This window comes from Pelodiscus sinensis, chromosome 18 (assembly GCF_049634645.1).
Source record: "Pelodiscus sinensis isolate JC-2024 chromosome 18, ASM4963464v1, whole genome shotgun sequence".
Lineage (NCBI taxonomy): Eukaryota > Metazoa > Chordata > Testudines > Trionychidae > Pelodiscus > Pelodiscus sinensis.
In genome coordinates this window covers 35,377,584-35,404,225 of record NC_134728.1, presented here as the reverse complement: position 1 = coordinate 35,404,225, position 26,642 = coordinate 35,377,584, and the positions used below count along the sequence as shown (strand labels likewise).

At 44.4% G+C, this 26,642-nt stretch overlaps 1 protein-coding gene across 3 annotated transcripts in view; it reads right to left on the bottom strand.

Annotated features, from left to right (window-relative positions):
* The window catches only part of ASIP (agouti signaling protein), a 127,761-nt gene that overhangs the window by 56,404 nt on the left and 44,715 nt on the right, over positions 1-26,642 (bottom strand). The window contains exon 1 of one of the 3 annotated variants that reach the window (XM_006131705.4): positions 10,633-10,879. The exons of 1 other annotated variant lie outside the window; for it this stretch is intronic. The gene's annotated coding sequence lies outside the window, so the exon portion shown is untranslated. Of the gene's footprint in view, positions 1-10,632; positions 10,880-26,642 lie in introns of those variants that run through there. One more of the 3 variants, XM_006131706.4, reaches the window with a different exon arrangement.

Here is a 26,642-nt window from a genome sequence, read left to right as displayed (position 1 = left end):
ATTCCATTTTTCCATGAAAGGAAAATTCTATTTTCTGAACAGCTCTACTGATGGATCGCTGCTACGCTCAGCTCATATCTGCACCCTGGAAGCACCGTCTGAGAATCCTGTGTGCCAGAACTAAAAGCCGGACATCGTACACTCGTGCTTTGTATTAACGATAGTACCATTCTAGCTCTCGTTCTGTTTTTTTCTGTCTTTCTTTCCCTATCCAATCTAATTTTGCTCTACTGCAAACATCAGCATGATGGCGAAATGCCTAAAATTATAGGCCCTTGGAATTTTGGAAGCCTTTGGATTCTAACGCATAAATCCAAGTGCACCTCTGGTTTTGGGTATAAGTTGAATTCAACACTAGAAGGGAACAATTAATATTTCTATTTTTATTACAGTAGAACTAAGAAACCATAGCTGAAATTGAAGTCCCATTGTGATAGGATTTACACAATAGCAAGAAATGGCCCCTGTCCGAAGAAGCGTACATCCCAAATTTACAAAAGCAGAGAAAGGAGGGATTATCATCACAGGTTTACAGGTGGGGAATGCCACAGACTTGCATAAGGTCACACATGAAGTCGGTGTTTTCAAGGACTCCTGAATTTTGGTCTAATGCCTTCACCATACGTGTTCTTGTTTCCAGATAACATACAGCTGGAATCTCACTATATAAGAGTTCTCATGAGACAGTTCAGTTTATCAAATCAACTTGTAAGATTTTATTACCTCCCTACCCAAACGATGAAACTGAGCTTTGATTGAAATTCAAACACAGGCCTTATGCCCCAGCATTATCCTGACCCAATTTCAAATACCACCTGCTTGGTTCAGAACTAGATACCGATCCCGGTGAATCAATTCTGCCTCTGCAGAGAATGAGTGGTCAGCTTACAAATGTCCTCACATCAGATATTATCATTTAAAATCAATTATCAATCTCCCTTTCCTTCATTTACTGAGATTTCTGCATAAATACTTTTCAAATAAGTTGTCTATATATTTACCAGAATTTGTACTTTGTGAGCCAGATTTTCAAACAGTTATAGGCACAACCGGATATATGAGTTGTGAGAATGCACAAAATTTGCATGTGGAATCACTACATCTGCACATAAAAATTACCAGATCGTTTTGCAAATGCAGCCACTTACCCAGTTTCTACGGGCGGTTAGTTGGTGTTTAACAAATTATGTGCACAAATTATGGATGCATTTGCAACACTAAATTGCTTGAAATGTTAGGCCTGCAGGCCACATTGTTTACTTTCTGAAAAGAATGAAAAAATATTGAAGTATTTTTTTCAGTAGCTTAAATAAACTAAGGAAAATAAATACAAGAATGAAACAAAAGCAAATACGGAAAAATGCAAGATTTCATTTTCAAAAGACCCCTCTGCCATGAAGTAAAATGTTCATTAGAAATGCACTGAATTAGGGCTAACATTGTCAAAGAGTAAAATTTCCAAAAGTATCTAATTGCCCAAGTGGCATTTAAAAAATGACTTTGGCACGAGGCGCCGAAATCACTTAGATGCTTTGAAAATGATCCCCAGAATTTCCTAAGAATGAGGTTGAAATTAGGACATCTTTTATCATAATTAGACTGTTATTTAGACTAACAGCTAAAATACAACCAGTTGTTCAGGTTCATCTGTAAGTTCTTGATCCTGCACCTATTTAAATCAAGTAAAACTCCCATTGCCTTTAATGATGTGAAATTAGGGCTTTGTTGATTTATGATGCCAAAGTGGCTGAAAATACCTCTGTATCTGGTCACTACCCAGAGCAATAAAGAAAATCTTTGTATTCTCACTAGATTAGTGATTAAGATGAACAACAGAACTTCAGCCAGGGAGGAGTTAAATGCTGATAAGCCACACTTTTTTTAGTGATGTGGCGGGGGGAACCCCCCAGGACTTGCTCTGACCTGCGCTACTGCATGAAGTCTTGAGTGTTTCTAAGAGGTGATTCACATTGGCTGAAACCCAGGATCAAAAGCACAGAATGTGACTCCCGGATCCCCTCGGACTGTGAATCTATTCCCGTTCTGGCAGGTTGTTGATATTTAGGGCAACCTTGCTGCCATAAATGACCGTATGTTCAGCATGCCTATGCCGGGCTGAGGAAGAACATTTCTTCTGTCACTCACAGTAGCTGAAGTGCAACTGATCTGCAACACACCCCTAGAATCCCGGGATTGGAAGAGACCTCGGAAGGTCCTGGAGTCCAGCCCCCTGCAGGGTAGGTGCAGAGTAGTGGCTGTGAGTAGCAACTCCCTTCCATCAGTGGGACAACAGATCTATGCAATTCACTGATCTCCTGGCTATGTCGCTAGCTCACTCCTCTCATACCTCTCTCTGTGTGAAGTGCCTCTGGACTATGCAGGAGCCCATGGACTCTCCCAGTGTGTCCCTTGCATCCTCCTCCTTTCACAGAATCCCAGGGCTATCCTGACATCACGATTCTGTCACCCAACGCAATATTTTATCAGGGGCCAGCTCTGGCAAAACACCTCTTGAAGCTGAGGTAAAGTTTCTGCAGTGCGTATTTTGTCTGTACTTCATTCTCTCTCTCTCCATCCCTTTCTTTACCCTTCCTCTCTTTTCCAGACTTATTTCCTGTCTCACCTTCCCGCCAGTCCTTGCTTTTGTCTCTCATCTCTTCTCCCTCAGTCCTTCTCTCACTTCACTCGGCTGCACCAGAGCCATTGCAGGGAGATTTAAATTGCGCTGCCCTGGCTATGTATTGTATATACTGTACCCCTCGACACTGGCAGTGTTGTTCATTCACTGAGTCAGCACATCACCTGGCTGCCATAGCCACATTCCCTTTCTTGCCAGGCCTTCTGAATTTTAAAGCAGCCCTGGTCCCCTCTGGCCAGCCTGGGGGGTGGAGTGCTGGGACACAGCAGCTGGGTTTGGGCTGACAAAAATCTTCCAACCCAAGTCCTGAGTGATAGGTTGCAAAACTTGAACATAAAAGTGACTGTACTGGGCCAGACCAATGGTCCATATAGCCCAGTGTCCTGTCTGCCCACAGTGGCTGTACTGCAGTGTGCATGCAAAGCCATTCCCCTTCCAGTGCTTAATGACCCTAACAGTTAGGAAGTATTTCTTAATGTCCAGCCTAAACTTTCCTTGCTGCTGCTTAAGCCCATTGCTTCTTGTTGTATCACCAGAGGCCAAGGAAACAATTTTTCCCCCTGCTCCCTGTGACACCCTTTTAGATACCTGAAAACCACTATCATGTCTCCTCTCAGTCTTCTCTTTTCCAAACTAAACAAGCCCAATTCCTTCAGTCTTCCCTCATAGCTCATGTTCTCTAGACCAGTGTTTCTCAACCAGTGGTATGAGTTCTCTTAGGGGTAGTCAAGAGAAGTCGGGGGGGGGGGGGGGAGTACTTCAACACAACTGCAATTTGGAGAAAACTGTATTTTTGTTGTAAGTTTTATAACACTATTATTTTTGTACTTTTTATAACAAAACATTTCATTACCTGCCCAGCTACAATTAAGTTGTTGCAATGGTAGAAAAAAATTGTGTGTGTCTGAAAACTGAAGGTACTAGGGGTACTTCTAATTTTATTTTTTTAAAAGGGGTACTTTATTAAAAAAAAAAGTTAAGAAACACTGCTCTAGACCTTTAATCATTTTTGTTGCTCTTCTCTGGATCCTCTCCAGTTTCTCCACATCTTTCTTGAAATGTGGTACCTAGAACTAGACACAGTACTCCAGCTGAGGCCTAATCAGCACAGAGTAGAGCGGACGAATGACTTCTCGTGTCTTGCTCACAACACTCCTGTTCATGCATCCCAGAATCATATTTGCTTTTCTTGCAACAGTGTCACACTGTTGACTCTTATTTAGCTTGTGGTCCACTCTGACCCCTAGTTCCCTTTCTGCAGTGCTCCTTCCTAGACAGTCACTGCCATTCTGTATGTGTGAAAAAGATACACTATTCTCTCCAGGTACACTTGGTGGCAGGAGTTTCTTCTCCCCATAAATAAAGAGGGTGGAATATTTGGAAGCTCACACAGCTGTGACACTACAATAACGATCTGGTGAAGGAAGGACTCACCTTGGATCCTATGCTGGTTGTGTCGTTCTTAGTCATTATCCTTTACTATTGTGCATTAGTCGTGAATAATGTTATGTGGAAGTCGTACCGGCTGGAGTGCCTGTTTTGCAAGAACCTTTCATTACTCTAACAATAGTTGCCTCTCATGGATACATGGGGCCAAAACCCCCTTTCGGTTCCATCCACGTTGACTTTGCTGCAATTACACTAGTGTAAAAGGGAGGCAAAACTGGTCCACGAGTAGATGGTGGGTTTATGTAGTGATGGGGAATAGACTGGAGGTTTTAAACATTTTTTCAAAGCTGTAGGAGGTTTGTCTGAAAGGCTAGGGTGGGGTTTTTTTTAAGTGCTGTTGTGGGGTCACAGTTGCATCTGGATTCTATGGGTGAAAAACCACTGTCAACCAGAAGTCAATATTAAGACTTTAGTTCAGGAATTACTGATATTTGCCGAGTCCTGCTAGTCTGTTTGGAGCTGCACAAAACACAGAACTTATCCTCATGTGGAAAAAAGGAGTTTTGTAAAAAACGTTAGCTAAACCAATGTGTTAAAATCCTAGCATAGACAAGGCTCTGCCCTGCCACTTAAGTCTATCTACCTTACAATGCTCAGGATGTAAAAAAGCCCCCTACCCCAGTGATGCAAGTTACAATGAACTAAGTGCCATCCACACCAGTGCTATGGCGGGAGATGTTCTCCCATTGGGACAGAGCATCTATACTAGACATGCCACAGCAGATGCAGCTGTGCTGCCGTAGTGCTTCTAATGTGGATCTGCCCTTAGTTGGTTGAGCAAAACCCTATGAGAGAGCTTTGAGTGGATAGCACATATCAAATGCCTTGGCTACACTAGGGATTTAATGTGTGCTAGTTAACATGTGTTCAAAACAATTTCTTTCTCCTGATGTGGACACAGCCATAGACTAAGGCTACATCTACACTCCAGGCTACTTGCTCAAGAAGCTTTTTGCGGAAGAGAACTTCCACAAAAACGTCTTGCGCAAGAGAGCGTCCACACTGCAAAAGCGCATTGAAAAAGCGATGCGTTTTTGCACAAGAGAGTGTCCAGACTGCTTGGACACTCTCTTGAAGGAAACTGGTTGCTATTTACAGAATAGCCACCAGGACACCTGGGCTTTTTTCTTTTTGCGCAAGAGCTCTATTGCGCTATTCCCCGTCCACACACACCTTTTTGCGCAAGAGCTCTATTGCGCTATTCCCCGTCCACACACACCTTTTTGCGCAAGAGCTCTATTGCGCTATTCCCCGTCCACACACACCTTTTTGCGCAAGAGCTCTATTGCGCTATTCCCCGTCCACACACACCTTTTTGCGCAAGAGCTCTATTGCGCTATTCCCCGTCCACACACACCTTTTTGCGCAAGAGCTCTATTGCGCTATTCCCCGTCCACACACACCTTTTTGCGCAAGAGCTCTATTGCGCTATTCCCCGTCCACACACACCTTTTTGCGCAAGAGCTCTGAAAACACCCTCTGTTCCTTTGTTTTACTTGCATAAAAACGCTCTTGAAGTGTGGATGTGCCGCTGTTGATCAAAAACTCTTTAGTGTAGACCTAGCTTAAGAACAAGAGAGAGCCCATGCCAAAGAATTTACAGGAGGCCCCTGACTTGCAATGTGATCCATTCCAGGGGAAGCGTTGCAAGTCAGGAGCATCGTCACTTGAACCTGCATTTACGGTGGGCATCGTGCACCATCGTAAATGCAGGCCAAAGACATAAGTTGGGGGTTTCCAGCCCCTTCCACACTTACAAAAATGGTTGTAAGTATGGGGGGTCGGAACTCGAGTGGTCGCATGTTGGGAGGCCTCCTGTAAAAGCTAATTTAGACAGACAATAACTTCAGACCAAGGGTACACTTGCATAGCTAAAAGACAGGCTAGTTTTAAAACCAAGCAGATCCACGTCTCTCTACTAAATGGGAAGAGGATTGAGCCCTGTGAGGTTTTTTGGGGGGTGTATTACTAGTTTGATTTAAGGAGCAATTTGAATAATAAGAGGTCAGTCCTTTAGTATGCACTTGAGGACTGCTCCGTCCAAGGGGAAACTGTGCTGTTTGCTTGGCGTCTGTGTCCAAGGCTAAGCAGCAGTGCAGAGAAAGGCCAGGAAAACTCAATGGAAAAATAAAGACCCCTGTCACTTGAGACTTTCATCCTCTTTTAGAATCAACTCTGGCAATTCCTATGTTGCTAAAGGAATGGATTTGCACGTTAAAAATGGTCCTAGTCCTTTTGAGCATTTATGGAGCTATGTTTATAGTGACAGCCATTACAACTGACTTGCTATCTATTCCCGTGGTCCTATCCCTCGGTTGTTATGGCAGAGAATTGTCAGAGAAGAGAGGGATGCCTGGGTCACGAAATGTACTCATAGAGAACCAGAGATTGGCAGCTTTGAAGAGGGGGTGCAAGACTCAGCTTTGCACTCTGCCGTTTGGTTCTGGGATCCATGTCTGGAAAAAGATTTCTCGTTACGGAGAGAGACTGGGACTGGTTTTTATGAGCACTTTGTGGCCATTATTGTTTCGTGCATCATTATTGTAATTGTGCCGTTCTGACAACGACGAGCCAGAGACACATCTCGAATTACATAGGAAAAAGCCCATCTATGTGGCTCGTAGAAAACATCTACAATTCCCCAAGAAGTGCTTCAGTTAGATTTTTTACTGCAGCCTCACTGAGGTTACCTGCCAGTTTTAAACCTTTCCACATTGGAAACATTACTATGGGATCATTAATCCTCTTTCATAATTCTCCAGGTTTCTAGTAAGGCCACTTCAATACTTCCTCATTTCTACAGACAAAGTGCCCTCACTTTCATCTTTCTTAGTAGTGCACTCACTGAAAGCTAATGTCACTGTAATCCCTTTTGCTACTTCCTGTTTCAGGCAAGACTATTTCTCTGGGGCACTGTGATATGCATGATCCACGCAATTGATCTTGGTCTGATTTACAGTTTTGGATGGAAAACCTGAACATGAGAGCACTATATTTTGGTGAAGTAATATGAACTTTGTGTGGTTGCCATCTCCGTTTGTACTTATGGAGCTATAAAAGCCTGATCATTAGTAGTTTATCATAATCAAACTGAAAAAAGAAACCAAAAAACGCGGAAGATTTCATTAGATGCTATCAGTGTCTATAAAATCCACATGTGGCTGCATGGCAGCTCCATATTTACAGCTTTGTTTATGCAGCAAGAAGTTTTATGGATGTAACATTGTCCAGCTGGCCGAATGAGACTGATGCTAGAGTCATGATTATCATAGCTTTTCATTCCTTTTTATGACTGTAAAATTTATAAGGTGGATTGACTTTCACCTCGTGGAGCAGGAAAAAATGACTGAGTTTGTCTTTTAACCATATGACCCTATTTTTTTTTATCTATTGCCCTAACTTTCAAAGTTTCCACCCATGACAATGAGGGTCTCGTGTCATCCTTTTTTTTTTTTTTTTTTTAAAGTTTGAACGCTTTATTCTTCTGAAAAAAGAAATACATGCAGAATGGCCATCAAACTGAAATACAGAACATGTCAGATGCTGGGACTGAGGTGATATAAGGCAGAATTTTCTGTTGGCAGATTCAGGAACTGAAAATAAATCCATCCCAATTTTAATGGGTCAGTTTATTGTAATACTTCCATTATGAAATGGTAATAAAAACATCACACATTCCCTGTGTCTTCCAAGATCCCTTCATTGGATGTAAAAGAATCTCAGACTGCGCACCGGGGGCAAAATTCATCTTGGGTGTAATTCTACCATTATGTTTCATTGTTAAGTAAATGTGGATGAAGTTCAATTAGAGAGAAAGAGTAATGAGGCTGTGGGCATTTCAAATTTTGTATAATATGCACACATGCAGCTTGAGCCTTCTCACACTTAAATCAATGACAAAGCTCTTGTGTCATTCAGTAGATTTTTTTTAACACTAAACCTATCTGTAGAGGGTGACTGATATTGGGACAGCTGTAGCAGAGCAATTAGCCTGGAGCAGTTGGATGATCTCAAAGGTGGAGGGGAGGAGAGGGAGGGGACAGCTGAAAAGAATGATCATGTAACTAACAAGCTATGCACCTAAGATCACCATTAACATGTAGTCCTGTTTGTGTAGGGTCTGATCATGCAAGCACTTATGCACCAGAATCCCTTTACTCATACAAGGAGTCCAGTGGATAATGCAACTGCTTGTGTGTAAAATTACTCATGTGCCTAGTTTCAGGATTGAACCATTAGGATATGTCTGTACTGCAATCAGGGAGTGCGAATGCAGCATGTCTAGGCAGACCCAAGCTACCTTTGATCAAGCTAGCTCTCAAAAAATAGCAGTATACGCATGGTGGCCTAAGCAGTGGAACAGACTAGCCATCTGAATACCATCCTGCCCCGAATCCTAGGAATGTACTTAGGGGGCTTGCCCAAACCTCCACCCCTGCTATCTCAATCTAAGGCTAAATCTAGACTGCAAGCCTCTTTCGAAAAAGAGCGTCTAGACGGCAACCAGTACTTTTGAAAAAGCAAGCTGCTTTTTTGAAAGAGAGCACCCAGTCTGGATGCTCTCTTTCGAAAAAGCAGAGTTTGTATTACATAGCGCTGGTTTTTAGAAGAGCACTTTCAAAAAAAGGCGTTCTTCCTCGTAAAACGAGGTTTTCCGTGGTCGAAAAAACTGCCACGTTCTTTCTATTTACTTTCAAAAGACTGTGGCAGCAGTATAGATGCAGTGGAAGTTTTTTTTTTAAAAAAGGCCACCTTTTTCGAAAAAACCCTGTAGTCTAGACACACCCAAAGCTAGCTCACTTATGTCTGCATAGAGAGCAGTTGTGACCCCCAATTTGCACTGTAGACCTTTCTGAGGAAACCACCATCTATGTTCTGAGAGGCATTTGCAGTCACTGGCTAACTAATCTATGCAGCAGAATCATACCCCTCTTGTTCTAAAATTGTGCACTACATAGATTGAGTATAAATCACCTGTTTGCAATCGCCTTGGGGCCACCGAGGAAGAAAATCAATATTAGATTCTCACATTAAACTATTTTTAGTTGAAATGAAAATTTAATGAGAATTTTCACCCTGTTCCATTAAAAGAAAACCAGCTGTTTAAATTCATTTTTTTGTATGGTGTCTCCACGGGCAATACCAAACAAATGTTCTTATGTTTTGGAAGATTCAGCATGTTGAGAGAGAGAATCCCTTGCCTTAAAATGTGCTGTCCCCAGAATTCTTGAACTGTTCAAACTGGCAGAATGTTTACGTGAACAGATACAGCTATTTTGTAATTAAACCCAAGAACAAAATATGCAACGATATTGAAGTAAACGTGCTTCTTTCTATTTACATTACACACTAGAGAGCTAGCTGTCTCTCACACTGTCTCTTTCAGTGAAGAAATCCAGCCTCTTTTGGAAACTTGCGGGGTGTCTCATTTAATTTTTTCCTTCAATAAAATGAAAGGTTCAAAGTCACTTGAAGCTAGACTGTTGGTCTAATCTTTTAATACCATGATAATTTTCCCACATGTCAAAAAAGGAGCGAGAGAGAAGATCTGGTCTTTGTTAGTGAAATCCATTTGTTTAAGTTTAAGATTTTAATGTACTTCATAAAAATACCTCTTGTTTAAATTCAAACTAATGCCCTGTACAATATTTATAAAAGTGCTGCTGGTGCTTGAAAAGCAGTAAGAAGAATATTGCAAACAGCTAAAAAACCGATCTAGCAAATTTAAAGTTGGAGAGTCCTGAACCAGAAAAGCAATGAGTTAATTCTCCTTTGCGCGTCAAGAAATGACCCTTTCCCGCAGAGAACTTAAGAATGATAGAGGCCAGCATGAAACAAAATTCTCGGTCTTTACAAAGGTTGCGTACAAATCACAGCTCTCTACGTTTTCAGAAACAGGCCAGTACTCCAAAACCTCTAGGGAAAACTTGTTGCCCAACCCTTCCCAGAGATCCTCAGAAATGAATGTTGTCATTAAACCAAATTTTGCCCTCTCTCTTAATCTGCTCAGAGTTGGCCTCATGAACCTGTAAGCAGCAGAATTACAGGTCTCCGTTCAGCTAGCAAACACTGTTACTTGTGAGAGAGGTGAATCGAGTGTAAAATATCATTTCTTTGCCCCTTTGACCTGTCTTTTTCAGTAAATGCATGCTGTACCCTATGCGCCAGCTGGAGCTCAAGACCACCTCTCATTTTAAGCTAGCAAAAGTTTGCAAAACACTTCCCGGTTCAGGCAAAATATCCCCTTGCATGCCAAAAACGTTACTCCCTGCAGGTGAGCGGGTTGCACAAGATTTCAGTATGATTTATCCCTGATGTAACTGAAACTTCACCGCAAGGTTGTGTTTTATGGCCCCGCCATGTATTTTTCTTTTGTTTAAAAAAATATAACAGTACCTAGCTGCATAGGGAGATCTTGCTAAGTCAGGGGTGCTGTGCGCTCCACCTATGTGCAGCCCCAAGAGAGCAGTTTTTTGTATATGCTGGATGAGCTGTTTGCTCCTCTGATTAACGAAAAGGAAATCCCAAAGATATTTGCTACATACCTCTCGTTTAGACCCTTTGGTTCTATGATCCGTTGCCCCTCTCTGTGCTTGTACCTCAGGAGCTAAGATTCAATCAGTGAATTAAAGATGTGCATGATCTCATTTATATCCCAGATGTACTGGTGAGGGCAGTACCTCAAAAAGAGTTATTTTTCAGCCACTCCCTCTCGAACATCTACGTGCACAACGGAACTGCTGCCATCGTCTTGTAGGATTGTTGTACGGACACATCTACTATGTTCAGACAGCTGCTTCACATAGGTGAGATCTAGAAGACTCAGTGCACTGTGCTGAAAGAGGCAACAGCTGGAGCAATGTCCCTTGTCTTTTGTCTGTGGGAAATATAACCTAGTGCTCCATTGGTCAGCGCTATTTCGGGAAGAAAACCAACAACAATGATCTTATGGCTTCTTCTGTTTAGATGTTTAGCCTTTATCATTGGCAGATAATAACAGCTGAAAGGAAAGGCATTAAACTACTCTTGAACAGTACCACTCACACAGAAATCTCAAGGAGCTTTACTGACTAATTAGAGAATTTACACCATCCCTGTGAGGCAGGTCAGTATCATAATCTCCATTTTACAGTGAGGGAAACAGAGGCACAAAGTGGCGAAGGAACACGGTGTGTAGCGCAGCTGTGAACAGAAGCCAGGTGTTTGATGCCTAAACCTTTGATCTAGCTCCTGACACTTCTTGACACCTCTCTGTTGTATTGTACATTAAAGTCAACAGGAAATAGTGATGAATGCATCTGAATTTCTGGTTCTTCGAAAGACTTTGGAGCTTCTCTTCCTTCCAATCTCCAAAGACAAACCCTTGCTTTCCTTCCACTCTTGAGTTCTCCTTCCTCCTTCCAAGTGTTGTAATCCATTCCTGCCACTGTCATCTGCCTGTGTCGTACCACGTCATGGTGGTAACAACTTCTGAGCTGATTTTATTCCTTCTTCTTAATAGCAGAATATTCTGTCATTGTGTTAAGGTTATACGGGCAATGCTCTAGTTCTTGGGTGGAAGGCACAACGTAAGTGCAAAGAACTGCAAAGCACTAGTGCATGTGTGCATGCACGTGATTGTGCATATGCTATTCCATAATGCAGGGCAATGCCTATAGAAAGAGAGGTGGCTCACCAGATCCTACAGTATCCTCCAGAGTAGAGGAGTTTCATTCATGTAGGACTAGGTTGGGTAACCCCTATTCATGCTTGTAGTAGTTACCTAAACGAGAGGGATACTTCTCTAAGTAAGTTCTACTCGGCATGAGTAAGGGTTGCACTAAGTAACCCTAAGTGAGCCTAGTCCTCAGTGCTTTTGTGTGAAGAACATCCATTGAGTTCCATGATAGCAGAAGAGCCCATAGAATAATGAACACTTTCCCTGGCTTTCAGCCCACAGACTGCTCTGTGTGTTTTCACCACTCAGAAAGGTAAATCAGTCATATTCAGCAGCACACAGATTGCAAGAGCTTGTAAATTGTCACTAACCCCCCCGCAACTGCACACGTAGAAAATCAACGTGCTCTGTATCTCCCAGAGGTGGTAACAAGGAAGCAGAGCAAAATTAACTATCGAACCAGATTGATCTTCAAAGGAGATAAAAGGAACTAGAGAATAATTTTCAAGAGTGGGGTGACTCAGCAAACAGTGTCAGAAAAGATGTCAGTGTTATATATATATATATATATGTAAACAGGGGCTAAACTACTGCTTGCTAGCAGCCAGCTAAAAGGGGAGAGCTTCCCTGGGTATGCTCACTCAAATTGGGTAGCTCTGCAAGATAATTAACTGTTAACTGTCGATATGTAAATACAGCTCATGCCGGGATGGAGAAGGAATCTGAGGTGTGGTTATGTAAATCCAATTCAGCCAGGGCTGATGGAGGATCAGTTGTTAGACTGGAATGTGATGTATTGCAACTAATTTGGGCTGTGGTGAGGGTCACAAATCATGCTACCCCTAAATGTGCGAACTGTAAAATATGAAACCAGTGCTTGCAGGAGAGACACCATCATTGTAAGAGGTCTCAAATGAACAAGCCTCCCCCTTCCATAATTGAGTGAACAGAGTTGGGGGGAAAGGGCTTGAGCCAGCCTGCTTCATGTCTGCCAGATGTGAGCTGTAAGACTGGTTCAACCTGCCTCCCCTCTCCCTTGTTTTAAGGATAGACCTAAAGCAGACTCCATCAGCAGTCTTTTTGTTAGTCCAGTGGAAGCTAGAATCTTTTGCCTGCCTAGGTGTTGGCTAAAGAGTTGAAATCACTAAGAGCTGAAGTCATTGGTTTGGCCTGGAGTCAGACCCATTGCAGCCAGCAAGATTGCTGGTGGGAGCGACCGGCAGATGGCTGGTAGGAGCGGCGGTAGGCAGCTGGCAGGAGCAGTGGCAGGTGGCCAGCAGAGTGGCTGGCAGGAATGACTGGCAGGTGGCCGGCCGAGCAGCTGGCGGGAATGACCGGCAGGCGGCTGGTGGGAATGACCGGCAGGAGCAGCAGCAGGTGGCCAGCAGAGTGGATGGTGGGAATGACCGGCGGGCGGCCAGTAGGAGCGGAAGCAGGTGGTGGCAGCAGACCACAGGAGCAACACAAAGGTGGCATGGCCTCAGGCTCAAAGAGTGGAATCATCAGGGTGATGTGTCAGGGTCCACACTGACTGGACAGAGCTGTAAGTGGGGTACGGAGAAGGTTTGGGTAAATGAATGGAACCCTTACATTGTTGGACTAGTGAACCTGAGGGGCAAAAGACATTGCTCAATCCATTTGAGCTGGCCTGGTTACTCGTGGGGGGTTAGAAACTATGTTTGTGGTATTTTTCCGAGCTACTGCCATGTAAGGGTATGTCTACACTTGTGCCCTCTTTTGAGAGAGGGATGCAAATGAAGACATTCGAAATGGCAAATGAAGCTGGGATTTAAATATACCACACCTCATTTGCATATTAGCGTTATGGCGCTATTTTGAAATAGCGCTATTTCGAAATATCAGATGCTGTTAAGATGCGGTTATTTCGAGAGAAAACCCTTCTCTTGAAATAACCCTTATTCCTGCATCTAGACTGCTGCTGTATTCTTTCAAAAGTTAATTGAAAGAACGTGGCAGTTTTTTTGACTGTGGAAAACCTCGTTTTATGAGGAATAATGCCTTTTTTCGAAAGTGCTCTTTCGAAAAAAGGCGCTTTGTAATGCAAACTGTGCTTTTGGAAAGAGAGCGTCCAGACTGCCTGGGTGCTCTCTTTCAAAAAAGTGGCTTGCTTTTTCAAAAGTACTGGTTGTAGTCTAGACGCTCTTTTTTGAAAGAGGCTTTTTTGAAAATATCTTTTGAAAAAGGTTCTTTCAAAAAAGACTTGCAGTCTAGACGTAGCCTGATGTTTACCAGTTATTTCGAGAGAAGGGTTTTCTCTCGAAATAACCACGTCTTAACAGTGTCTGGTATTTCGAAATAGCGCCATAACATGAATATGCAAACGAAGCATGGGATATTTAAATCCTGGCTTCATTTGCAATTTCGAATGTCTTCATTTGCATCCCTCTCTCGAAAGAGGGTGCAAGTGTAGACATACCCTCTCTTCTCTCCCTCTTTCATTAAAAGTTTCTTTTCTACACTCAGACTCTATGCTTGCGAGTGCGGAAGCATCGCCTCTCAGAGTCGCCCAGGGGTGTGTGAATTTCCCATGCTACTGAGTGGAAGCTGGAGCCAGTCTGTGTGAGATGGATGAAAAGGGACCCCTAGATATTGAACCCAGCCCTGGCTGCTGCTGGTATAATGATGTATGGTAGAAGCTCTTTGGGCTGTGGTTCACCTCTTGCCAGCATTATGGTCAGTAACTTGAACTAAGATTTTTAAAGATTCCAGTAGGTTATGAAAAGTGTTTTGCAAAAAACCCCAAAACCAACCAACCAAACACACCTCTTTCTTAGAATCATAGAACCATCGAGCTGGAAGAGACCTCAGAAGGTCATCAAGTCCAGCCCCCTGCTCTAGGCAGGACCAATCCCAACTAAATCAACCCAGCCAGGGCTTTGTCAAGCTGAGACTTAAAAACCGCTAGGGATGGAGACTCCACTACTTCCCTAGGTAACCCATTCCAGGGCTTCACCTCTCTCCTAGTGAAATAGTTTTTCCTAATATCCAACCTGGACCTCTCCCGCCACAACTTGAGACCATTTCTCCTTGTTCTGCCATCTGTCACTACTGAGAACAGCCTTTCTCCATCCTCTTTGGAACCTCCCTTCAGGAAGTTGCAGGCTGCTATCAAATCCCCCCTCAGGGTACGTCTACACTACAACGTTAATTCGAATTAACTTAGTTCGAATTAGTTAATTTGAACTAAGCTAATTCGAACTAACGCATCTAGAACTAAAAACTAGTTCGAATTAGCGTTTTGTTTGTTTTAAACCCACTACCTATTTGAATATGTGAATGTTCAATCATGCAGTCCCTGAAGAGGAACACTGCCATGTGGCTTATCTGACCAACACCATCTGATCAGCACAGCTCAAATATGGAGTATTGACAAATAGACTCATAGACTTTAAGGCTGGAAGTAACCATTATGATCAGGGCTCGTCAAGCTGCGGTGAGCCCCGCTTGCCAGCCGCATGGTTTGGCACGCTGCGCGTGCGCAGACCATGCTGTGCGGCTGTGTCGGCTTGTAATCTACTCACCCCGGGTGAGTAGATTACATTAATTGTCGAGCTCTGATCATGATCGTCACATTGCATGCCACGGACCCTTACCCACCCACTTCTGTAACTTCTGGCAGTGTCACAGAAGTCCTCAAATCTTGATTTAAAGACTTCAGGTCACAGAGAATCCACCATTTACTGTTGTTTAAACTGGTAAACGATTTGTGCCGCAAACTACAGAGAAAGGGAAACAATTCCCAGGGTCTTTATCAATTGGGCATGGGGAAAAATTCCTTCCCACCCCCAAATATGGTGATCAGTTAGACTCTGAGAATGTGGCAAGACCCACCAGCCAGACATCTGGGAAAGAATTCTCTCTAATAACTCAGAGCCCTCCAGAAATTGTCTCATATTTGCTAATTGCAGTCCCAGATGGGCCAATGGCAGACAAAACTAATTGTGCAGCAACAAAGGGAATCTGTGAGAAATGTATTTAAAAACTGACAAAAGAAGTAAAATATTATGTGACCTTCCATAAATATGGTCAACTGAAGGAAAAATTGTTTGTTGATAATGCAGATTTCATTGGTTCAGTTAGTCACAGTGAATAATTCAAGCTTGTCTGGACACAGAACTGTTTGTGGTCATGGAAGAGAGTACAAACCCAGTCTCAATAAAACCCTGTTAATTACCTTTGAATAATGAATTTGAGGAAATTATCTGCTCATCATGCAAGCAGCTAAAGAACGTGTCACATAAATAATCCAACATCCCTTTGAAATCCATGCCACCCCCACATAAACTTTTGCCAGGGGAATTCTTTCCTGGGCTGTCGCAACCCCCTTTCCACTAAAGGGAACTAGAGGGGCTAGGGTAAGGCCAGAATCTGTTCTTTTGTTTTTTTCCCATGTGGAATTGCCTGTGGTTCTAATAATGTTCGCAGCCCTTCTCTGGGCTCTTTCTGTGGTGTGCAAGCACTCAAATGGAAAACAGCATCCAAAGAGAGGCCGTACCAAAAGCCTTGCTTATATGGGCTGTCATGGAGTCTTCAGTTCCGTGTGGTAAAATACCTGCAGCCCAACAAGTAATTGAGGGCCTGGGCTGGCTCCTGTTCAGAACATAGTTACTTATCCTCAAGGCTCTAAAGCTGGGGTCCCAAACTCCCATTGTGGGCCAGCTGTGGCCGGAGTAGCTGTGCAATTTGGCCTGGGAGTCCTGGCAGGCCGGGTTGGGGGGTAGAGGACAAGGAGACTTTCCGTTCCCATCCTCCAATCGCCAGACCTTCCTCCCACTGCCCCATCCTCTCCACCCATGGAATCCTTTCCCCTGAGGATGCAACTTCAGGAATTACCGTGCTGGGAGGAGGGCCGGCATGAGGCAGCAGCATGGAGTGCAGGGAGAGTCTCCAGCAGAATTTAGGTGCAAATGTAAAGACTTGAAAACAAAAGGTATCTATGCCCATTCAGTATAGACAGCTCACCTCACAGCTATGTCTCACAATGTCTGCTCTGCTGCCATGCAATTTTCTGCTCATTTTTTGAAAGCCAGGTTAAAGTGATATGGGGGAGGGATAGCTGAGGGTATGTCTACACTACCCCGCTAGTTCGAACTGGGGGGTAATGTATGCATACCGAACTTACTAATGAAGCCCGGGATTTGAATTTCCCAGGCTTCATTAGCATAAAGCCGGCGCCGCCATTTTTAAAAGCCGGCTAGTGCGAACCCCGTGCCGCGCGGCTACACGCGGCACGGGCTAGATAGTTCGAACTAGCTAGCCATTCCGAACTATCTGTACGTTCCACGAGGCGTACAGATAGTTCGGAATGGCTAGCTAGTTCGAACTATCTAGCCCGTGCCGCGTGTAGCTGCGCGGCACGGGGTTCGCACTAGCCGGCTTTTAAAAATGGCGGCGCCGGCTTTATGCTAATGAAGCCCGGGAAATTCAAATCCCGGGCTTCATTAGCAAGTTCGGTATGCATACATTACCCCGCTAGTTCGAACTAGCGGGGTAGTGTAGACATACCCTCAGTGGTTTGAGCATTGGCCTGCTAAACCCAGGGTTGTGAGTTCAATCCTTGTGGAGGCCATTTAGGAATTGGGGGCAAAATTTCATCAGGGATGGTACTTGGTCCTGCTGTGAAGGCAGGGGACTGGACTTGATGACCTTCCAGTTCTAGGAGATAGGCAATCTCCATTATTAAAACATCAGGGCTGGTGATCCTCCACCAAGAAAACCCTATTACCTTGGACTAGGGGGATAGACATGTACCACAGGGAAAAATGTGTTAAAGGGTTGTTAGCTAGCTTAGATACAGAAGATAGACAATACATGACCCAGAGAGCTTGCTGACTAGCTACATGCTATGTCTGTGTGCCATAGATAAATACTACTGGCATGCTTTTCAAGTAGGGGTCCATGGAGTGTTGGTTGTCCCTGGCAAAATGTCTGGGGAGATGGAGCGGACTCTTTCCTTGTTTCATGCTGATTCACTGCATTCAAATGTAGCTAAAAGTTCATCAAGCATGTTCCTAGACCTACTCTTCCCAGTACTACTCCAAGAAGTAAAACCAAATTGCGGTGGGGGGTGGCCTTAGCCAGTGAATGGAGGAGAGATGTCCTTGACCCCAGACTCTGCGTTATTATTAAGATGTGGTCTGTGCTAATGTGAGAGAGCAAGAACCTCTCATGAAGACAGATAAGTGGCGACTATGACAATTACAGTAGCTAGACAGCGCACAGTGCACAGATGCTTTAGACAGATACTGGTTTACTTCCGTTTCTCCTACTCTACATTAAAAGAGCATCCATCCAAGATTCTGGGTATTCTTGACAATTTCTTAAAAAACACGCGTCTGAAACAAACTCCCACAACTAGCCCTACATTATAGCCTGGCAAAAAGATAAATGTAACAAAACCCTGCTAATCCCACTTCTGCCCTGTTTCACCCATTGCCGATCACCTCGTGAGTCTGGGAACATCGCTTGGGCTTGCAGTGAGCGGTGAAAGTGAACAGACATGGTCAATTACAAGCAGGCGACCTGGGAGATGAGCATTGCCTGTTCTAAGGAACAGCAGGATGTGGTACAAAAAGCCAGGGCCTAGCATTGCAAAGAGCAGTTCTGTTGTTCTTGATCTGGTTTCACAGCTCTCTCTGGTATGTCCACCGCTGACAAAAAGCTGCTAAGCCCCATTACCAAGGACCTCAGGTTTATATTAATGAGACCAGGAAGGGAGATTATAAAGGGAGGGTGGCTAATGTCAGCACACTTGACCTTCTCCTTTGGCTACCTTTGGTATATGTCGGGCAGAAATGGACTGAAATGGACACACATGTTTTCTACCATTTTAATGGTATAGTTCCATTCTGTTAATTTATTTGGTCAATTTGCATGGCTGTTTTTAATTGTGCATTATTTTGGACATTGTTTTTGGTCCACAAAACATTTATATTTTTGGAGACAAATTCATCTGTGTTACTTCACAGCACACTCGACGGCACACCTAGTGCCCCCCAAAGCATACAGGACTCAGAGGCTGGTGAAAAACACAGTGTCATGCTGATAAGTGGACAGCAAACACAACAGGCCGCTATAAGCATTGGGGTATTTTTCTTCTTATCTAATCTACTATGTAACCCACACACCTACTGGGTGTGGTTCTGTCCTATGGAGTGGCACTTACACCACTTAGAGAGAGAAGAATGAGTTTGCTCTACAGCCCTAGCTGGGTACCTTTTGCTCAGGCAGTAGAGACTCGTGCACTAAGCTCTAGAGGTCCCAGGTTCCAGTTCGCCTTTTGGCATTACAGGTGAACACCGGCAATGTCCCTTCAATCTACCCAAAGCCCATTTGGGAACCAGATGAAGAAGGGGTAGGCGGGGTCCTGCAGGGTCACTTGGGCAGTTACCTGCGTTTCAGCATCGCCAGTGCTAATTCACAGGTTAGGAAAGAATGTCCTTGGTTGCAGCTTCTTGAACAGTCTGCTTCCTTAAAGATGCGAGTATCAAACACTGTCTCTTACCAGCCCCTGCTGATTTCCCAGAGATCCCTAGCATCTCCAGTGATCCTCCCGTGCTTGCATCGCTGTGGGAAAGTAGCCCTTTCTGTTGCTGTACTCTGTGGCCAGGCGGGCTGTGCCCAAGATACAGGTGAGCTTGTCATGTGTTGTCCCTCAGCAGTACTGCAAATCCACCCATGTTGCTTACAGTCACAGACCAGTGTAGCGAGACGTGTACTAACCCTCACCGGAGGTGCAGGGGTTAAGCCTAGTTTCCTGGCTGAGAAGGTCCCTCCCCCACAGCCCTTCTGGGCGTGCTCCAACTGGAGGCCTTCTATAAACCCCTGTGGAGTAGCTCAGGGTGCGTCTACACTGCACCGTTATTTCGGAATAATGGAATAAGCATCTACACAACAATATCGTTATTTTGAAATAATATCGACATAATGGGCAGCTTATTTTGGCCTCTGTAAGCCTCATTCCATGAGGAATAACTCCTCTTCTGAAGTAGCTATTTCGAAATAAGGTGTGTGTGGCCGCTCCACTGCTGCTATTTCGAAAAAGCTCCTCATCAGGGCCATTCTAAGTAATTTCTCCCCAGTGCTTCCTGGGGCTCTGAATCAAGATAGCGCCTCCACATTAGGGGAGCCAGCCTCAGACTGATTTTGAGGCTTCCGTGTACTGTGGACGCACTATTTCAAAATAAGCTATTTCGGAATGTATCATCTGGACTAGCTTATTCCGAAATAAGCTTGCAGTGTAGATGTACCCTCAGTTTGGGCTGACTGCTGATGGGGAAGGAGGTGCTGGGGGAGCTCCTGAAAGGGAAGCGCAGGTGCACCCAGAATCCATCACCAGTCAGCAGGGAACCACAGCTGGAACCCCCGGGCGGGAGGAAAGAGAGGAAACAGACAACGAGGGAGAAGTTGGTAGGAAGGAGCCCAAGGCAGGGTGTTGAAACCCGGGTGCTTGGCATGTTTTGGCTGGATTCCCCACCGAGCTGTTGGTGGTCCACTCCACTGCTGACAGGGCCCTGGGCTGGGATCCGGGGCAGAGGGCAGGCCCAAGTCCCCCTACCCCCTCCACATCCACCGTCCCTGTACTATTGACTTTGGCTGCACGGCCCTGTGTGCAGGGAGCTGTACTATTGCTGTTGAATGTTGGGATGCACGCGGGGTTGAGAGAGGGGCCTCAGACACCTGGCACACCCCTCCTGAGGGGACCGGGTGGGCACATCCCCACCACACGAGGGATGATGTATGGTCCTATGCATTTGCAGGACACTGGCTCCCAAGCTGGGATTTCCAACTCCAGAATGATCCCCGCTGCCTGGTAGCAGTCCAACGCGGCCGGCTTCCGGAGCGTGAGTGCCACTAATTTCTCAGCCGCCAGTGCCGTTCTGATTGTGATGCCCTTGTGCTGGAGGGCTGGGACATGCCAGCGCACAGCTCCGGGGAGGTGGCCTTTCATATCTGAACGGTCTGCAGCCACTGTTTGTCTTGCCCTTCAGTGCCATAGGTGCTGACTCTGTGGGTGCTCCAGAGCTGGGAACCCACGGAAAAAATTGTGAGTGCTCGGCTCCCACTGGAAGCCTTGCTGGTCAGCTCCTCCCCTGCTCCCCCAGCACCTCCCACCCAAAGGCAGGCTCTGCTGATCAGCCCTCCCCGCCCCCCAGCACCCTCTGCCCACTGGTGATTGGCTGTTTAGCCACATGCTGGAAGTGCTGGGGAGGAGTGGGAGCAGGAAGAGGTGGGGGACTGGGTGGGGAGAGGGCAGAATCGGGGCGGGAAGAGGTGGGGCAGGAGTGGGAGCGTAGGGAAGGGCGGAGTGGGGTCAAGGCCTGGGGCAGGGAAGGGATCCAGCACCCCAGGGGAAATCACCAGTTGGGTGCCGTTGTCCATGACAGTGCGATCCCTCCAATTCATGCTCGTGGTTGTGCCGCTCCGTGGATGTGCTCCCAGTCGAAAAGCACTGTGAGAAGGGGCGACGTTATTGGGTTGTGAGATGAACAGACAAATCATTGTGGCAACCACAGTTCTATGTGTGCACCACATCTTGTACGCAGTGTGCCAAGGCACTTACACTGCTCGCACACCTGTATCATTTGTGTTCCAAGTTCTGAATATTGGCTCGCTACCTGTATTTCCAATGTTGGTTTCTCGGAGACTTCGCCAGGAGGCAGGATTGTGACAGGACAGCTAGTCCAGTGTTTAGTCGTACTTGACTAACAATGGGTCTTGGGCGGGGCCAATCCACGTCCGATGAACTTTTCTGTGAATGTTCAGACTTGCGTGGGAGCAATGGCTTCCACCGTAAATAACTGAGTCGTGCATGGACGGGCGACTCGCTCGTGTGTAGCTGGTTTTTTTTGTATTTGTAGCATATTTTTCCACAGAGAACAATGGGATTCCCTCCACATGGCTTAGGAGCTATAATGGGCCTTGGAGATCCTTCCATTTGGTCTTCAGTCTGGCTTCTCGCCTCTGGAGGACCTCTGCTATGAACTGAAGCTTCAATAAAGGACCAATCGGTTCCAGAAACTTGATTTAAGACAATAGATTATTCCACCTCTGCTACAAGCCTGCACCAATAACTTTGCAACTGGGATTTGAGTCCTTTAGCCGTTTTAACGCTCACCCTTTCTTTTACGAATAGCCCTTTACATGGTAGATTGTAAAGGGTTGGCTAACAGCACACGTGTTGGACAAGATCTGAGGTATGAATTGACCTGGGAATGTGGTTGATCCTTTGGGGTCAGAAGAATCTTTTTTGATTGGGTGAGACTGGTTTTCATCCCCTCTCACTGTATTTGGAGCGGTACTGGTGGTGGCCATATTTCCTGCTAAGGTGTGTGTCCATGCACAAAAAAATCTTCCCCTGCCCACCTTCTCAGGGGAGCTACACAGCAGCACTCATGTGGCAGGCAGCTGTTCCACTGGGTGGGGCTGTCTGAGACGGCGTGGTGAGGGAACCGCTGGGGTGAGGGGCTGGGACCTGCTGCGGTCACACGGTGGGGTGGGTGGGCCTGCTCTGGCTGCCACATGGTGGGGAAGGGCCAGGGCCTGTTCTGGTGGCTGCTCCGTCAGCTGGGAAAAGGACACGCCGCATGGCTGGGGGGTGGGGTCTGCTCCAGCAGCCGGGAATGTGTGTGCGCTAATAAATTGGGTGCCACAGTGGTGCACGTCTAACCCAGCACACACGACCTCAATACTAGTGCATAAGCCAAAACTCACTCCGCTCATGGTTGGAAAATCTTAGAGGGACACTGGTGGTGGCACAGAAGAACTGGAGTGTCTAAGGAAATTGCTGGTATGAACATCTTGCTGGCCAGTGTGGTGAAGAGAAGTGCTCTGCGACTGCCTTGGCGTGCCTTCCAGTGGAGGTCTCCCAGCCTTGGGCTGTGAGTAGCCCTGTTTCTAAGCAATTCGCCCTGAATTGACAGTCAGCAATGCCCCTAGAAACCCTTCGGTATTACAGAAGGATTTGGGGGTGAGCTGTACATTATTAGGCAAGAGGGTATCTCCTTAGTTGGGATCAGGTGTGATTTTATACATATCCCTTTGTTTGCAATATTTTTGTTTGTTAGTGTTTGACTTTCTGGTCTTGGTTAAATAAAACTTTACTCGAGTTCACTATAAACTGCTCCAAGTGCCATGTGCTATGCAGAGCTCGGTTCTGCTCCCTTGGGAGTGGGGGCCTGCTGATTCACAGGGTCTGGTGGATCAGGGACCACAGGCACATGCTCAGTAGACTTCAGTTATTTGTGTTTTGTTACCTAGTATGTGTTCAAAATGTTACTCAGTAAAGCATAGGCACAACACCATAGACTTGCATGGTACTTCACAACCAGATCTGCAGTGCCGGTACTGCCTATATTCCTCATAAGCTGGGTGGAACACAAGATATTTTAAAATTTGTTCTGAATTGCCTTTTATTGTGGCTCTTTCATTGTGGCTGGTTTTATAACCCTTGCATCTATGCTATCTGAGTCTGTTTGGGATTAAAATTCATCCCCACTAGTACAAATTGTCAATCCCACTTAAACTCTCAACGAGATGGATAAGTGGCAAATAATTGGTACATAGACCTCATGCTAGCCTGGCCCTCTTTACACCAGGGCTATGTCTACACTGCCTGCTCTTGCACAAAAAAAAATATGCACATGAGGCGAAGCGTGGAATATCGCCACACTTCATTTGCATAATTAATGAAGCTCCGTTTTTGCGCAAGAGGCTTTTGCGCAAAAGCTATTCTTCCTGAAAAAAATGCAGAAGAATGGCTCTTGTGCAAAAATAGAGCCTCATTAATTATGCAAATGACACACGGCGATAGTCCATGCTTCACCTCATTTGCATTTTTTTGCGCAAGAGGGGGCAGTGTAGACATAGCCCAAGGGTTTGGGTATGTCTACACTACCCCGCTAGTTCGAACTAGGAGGGTAATGGAGGCATACCGCACTTGCAAATGAAGCCCGGGATTTGAATTTCCCGGGCTTCATTTGCATAAGCGGGGCTCCGCCATTTTTAAATCCCCGCTCGTTCGAACCCTGTGCCGTGCGGCTACACGCGGCACGAACTAGGTAGTTCGAACTAGGCTTCCTAGTTCAAATTACCGTTACTACCTAGTTCGTGCTGCGTGTAGCCGCGCGGCACAGGGTTCGAACGAGCAGGGATTTAAAAATGGCGGAGCCCCGCTTATGCAAATGAAGCCTGGGAAATTCAAATCCCGGGCTTCATTTGCAAGTGCGGTATGCATACATTACCCTCCTAGTTCGAATTAGGAGGGTAGTGTAGACATACCCTTTGTGAACACAAACAAATGGGGATAAAATATCCTGCATGGATACATCTCTTCAAACAAGGAAACAGCCTAGTTATGGAAATCTCCCATTCCTGACCGCTCAGAATCTTATAAAAAATGATAAGGAAACTTTATACAACATATAGCGATGGACTATTTGCATGTGCCAGGGGCATATTGCAGTGCACTAATTCCTCCGTGTTCTTTATTCATTTATCATTTAATTTACAGAATCATTTTTGGTAACAGAAAACTGCAGCAAGGGAGGTTTCGGTTGGACATTAGGAAAAAGTTCCTAACTGTCAGGGTAGTTAAACACTGGAATAAATTTCCCAGGGAGGTTGTGGAATCTCCATCTCTGGAGATATTTAAGAGCAGGTTAGATAAATGTCTGTCAGGGATGGTCTAGACAGTATCTGGTCCTGCCGTGAGGGCAGGGGACTGGATTCGATGACCTCTCGAGGGCCCTTCCAGTCCTAGTGTTCTATGATTCTATTATCGAACTTGTTTCACAACTTAAATATAAAAAACTTCAGAGGGGTAGCCGAGTTAGTCTGTAACAGGAAAAACTTAAAAAACAACAAATAGTCTAGTAGCACCGAAAAGACTAACAAAACATGGAGATGGGATCTTGAGCTTTCTACACTCACGCTTATACGTTGGCCCCTGGAAGATCCTAAAGCTGTATTGATGAGATGTGCTACCAGTCACTTTCTTCAACTTTGTAAAGTTGATCACATATTGTGATTGATGTGTTTCTTCTCTTCTTGTTCCTCTTCTGTTTTGTCAGTTGGTGAGGTTTAAACTTCTTTTTTTCTTAGATGTGTAACTCGATTATTAGTTGTCCTGTCAAAATTCTACATGACATGAAGTTTATGCCTACTGTCTGTTTTCCTTAGTTTAATATCTGAAGTTTGAGTAGAATTTGAATGACTGTTAAGTCAAATATTAGTTGTGGTAGCAGGCAGCGATCCTCTTCCAGCACATCCAAATGTTCCACCAGATTGCTAAGAAGCTATCTTTTTTCCCCTTCTCTTCTGCAGAATTGTGTTAATTTTTCTAGTACCAGAATTTTCCATACTTTTTGAACCCATCAGATGTTTTATGGGAAGCCTTTTTTCTCTTCTCCATCTCCCTCTGGTAATTCTTGAAGCAACAAAGAGGCAAATGATTTGTTCTTTATGGCTTTTATAAGACATAGTTTCTGAACAATTTAATAAAAACACCAAGGGGTTCTCTGACAGCTGACTCTTATAGACTCAACTTTCCAAAACGGTTTCATTTTTGACATATCCAACAAATACAGAGACATCCTCCATTTTATTAATTCTCTCTAGCATTTCCTAGTCCCTGTACCATGAATTCATTTAATTTCAAGTGACGTTAGGTACCAGTGATTCAAAAATAATAATTTAATTTTAAAATGAATGTGCCTATTGAGGTATAGGGATCATTGCCTGTTATGTTGTTCCATTCTTCAGTTTTGGTGTCTATCCCTACACAAACTTTCTGTCTTTTCACGAACCTGTTCTTTTATCTAATAAACAATTCGAAATTACTTTGTATATGGTAGAAAATAAACCTTCATGTGTCATGGATATGACATGCAGTTTTTCAGACTCTATTTTCTGCTTACATTTGTTTTTTTGTGTGAGGTTGGATTAAAAATAATGTCTCAATGGCAGGTTATTGAAATAAAGGAATTCTGGCGTCTTTGAAAGTTATATTTAATCCAATGATCTACATATGTTGTTGCTAAACTATTGGCCAAATTTTGATATATCTGAAAGCTCCCAAATGTCAAAATTTCCCAAGCCTTTAGATGGGCTAAATTCTTTATTATTTACTATGGGCATTAGAGGTGATAGTTATGGGAATAACTTTCTAAATACAATATCCCAAGTTTCTTAGTGGTGCTTTAAGAAAAAGGTGGTTATATATTGATTTTTGGCCTGTGCTAATGTGTTTTTATTGTGGGGTTCATGAGGAGTTTGACTGCAAACTACAGTGTAATAGGTTTGTTCTGTCTCTTCCCAGTGCTTATTGGGGATGTGATGATACTCAACATACAAGATTTCTAATATGATTAACTTGGTAATAGTGCTTCATGTTTGGTAAAGTCAATCCTCATTTTGCTATGGCTTTTATAAATTAGATTTCTTAAACTTCAGTTTCTAATTTCACCAAATGAATTTGTTCATCACGGATTGCCGATGATCTAAGAGACTTCCTGGGGCTTAAAGGGAGAGTGTTTGGAAAGGGAAATTAATTTGGGGTAAGAAATTAATTTTAAGAGCTGCAATTTTCCCTAGCCATGAAATTTCATTTTGACCAATTTTCCAGATCTGTTTTGATTTCCTTATTCAAAGGAGCATAATTAATATTGTATAGGTCTTGCCGTCTTTTCAAAATGTATATGCCCAGATGTAATACTGAAGTAGTTACTCATTTATTTTTCTCTTATATTTTTCTTCAGAACAGAGCCCACACAGACATCCAAGAACTCTGACTTGTCATAGTTTATTTTGAATTTTGACACTTTGCCCAATTGTGAGATTTCCTCATGCAATTCTGGTGTGGAGTAAGCTGGATTCATA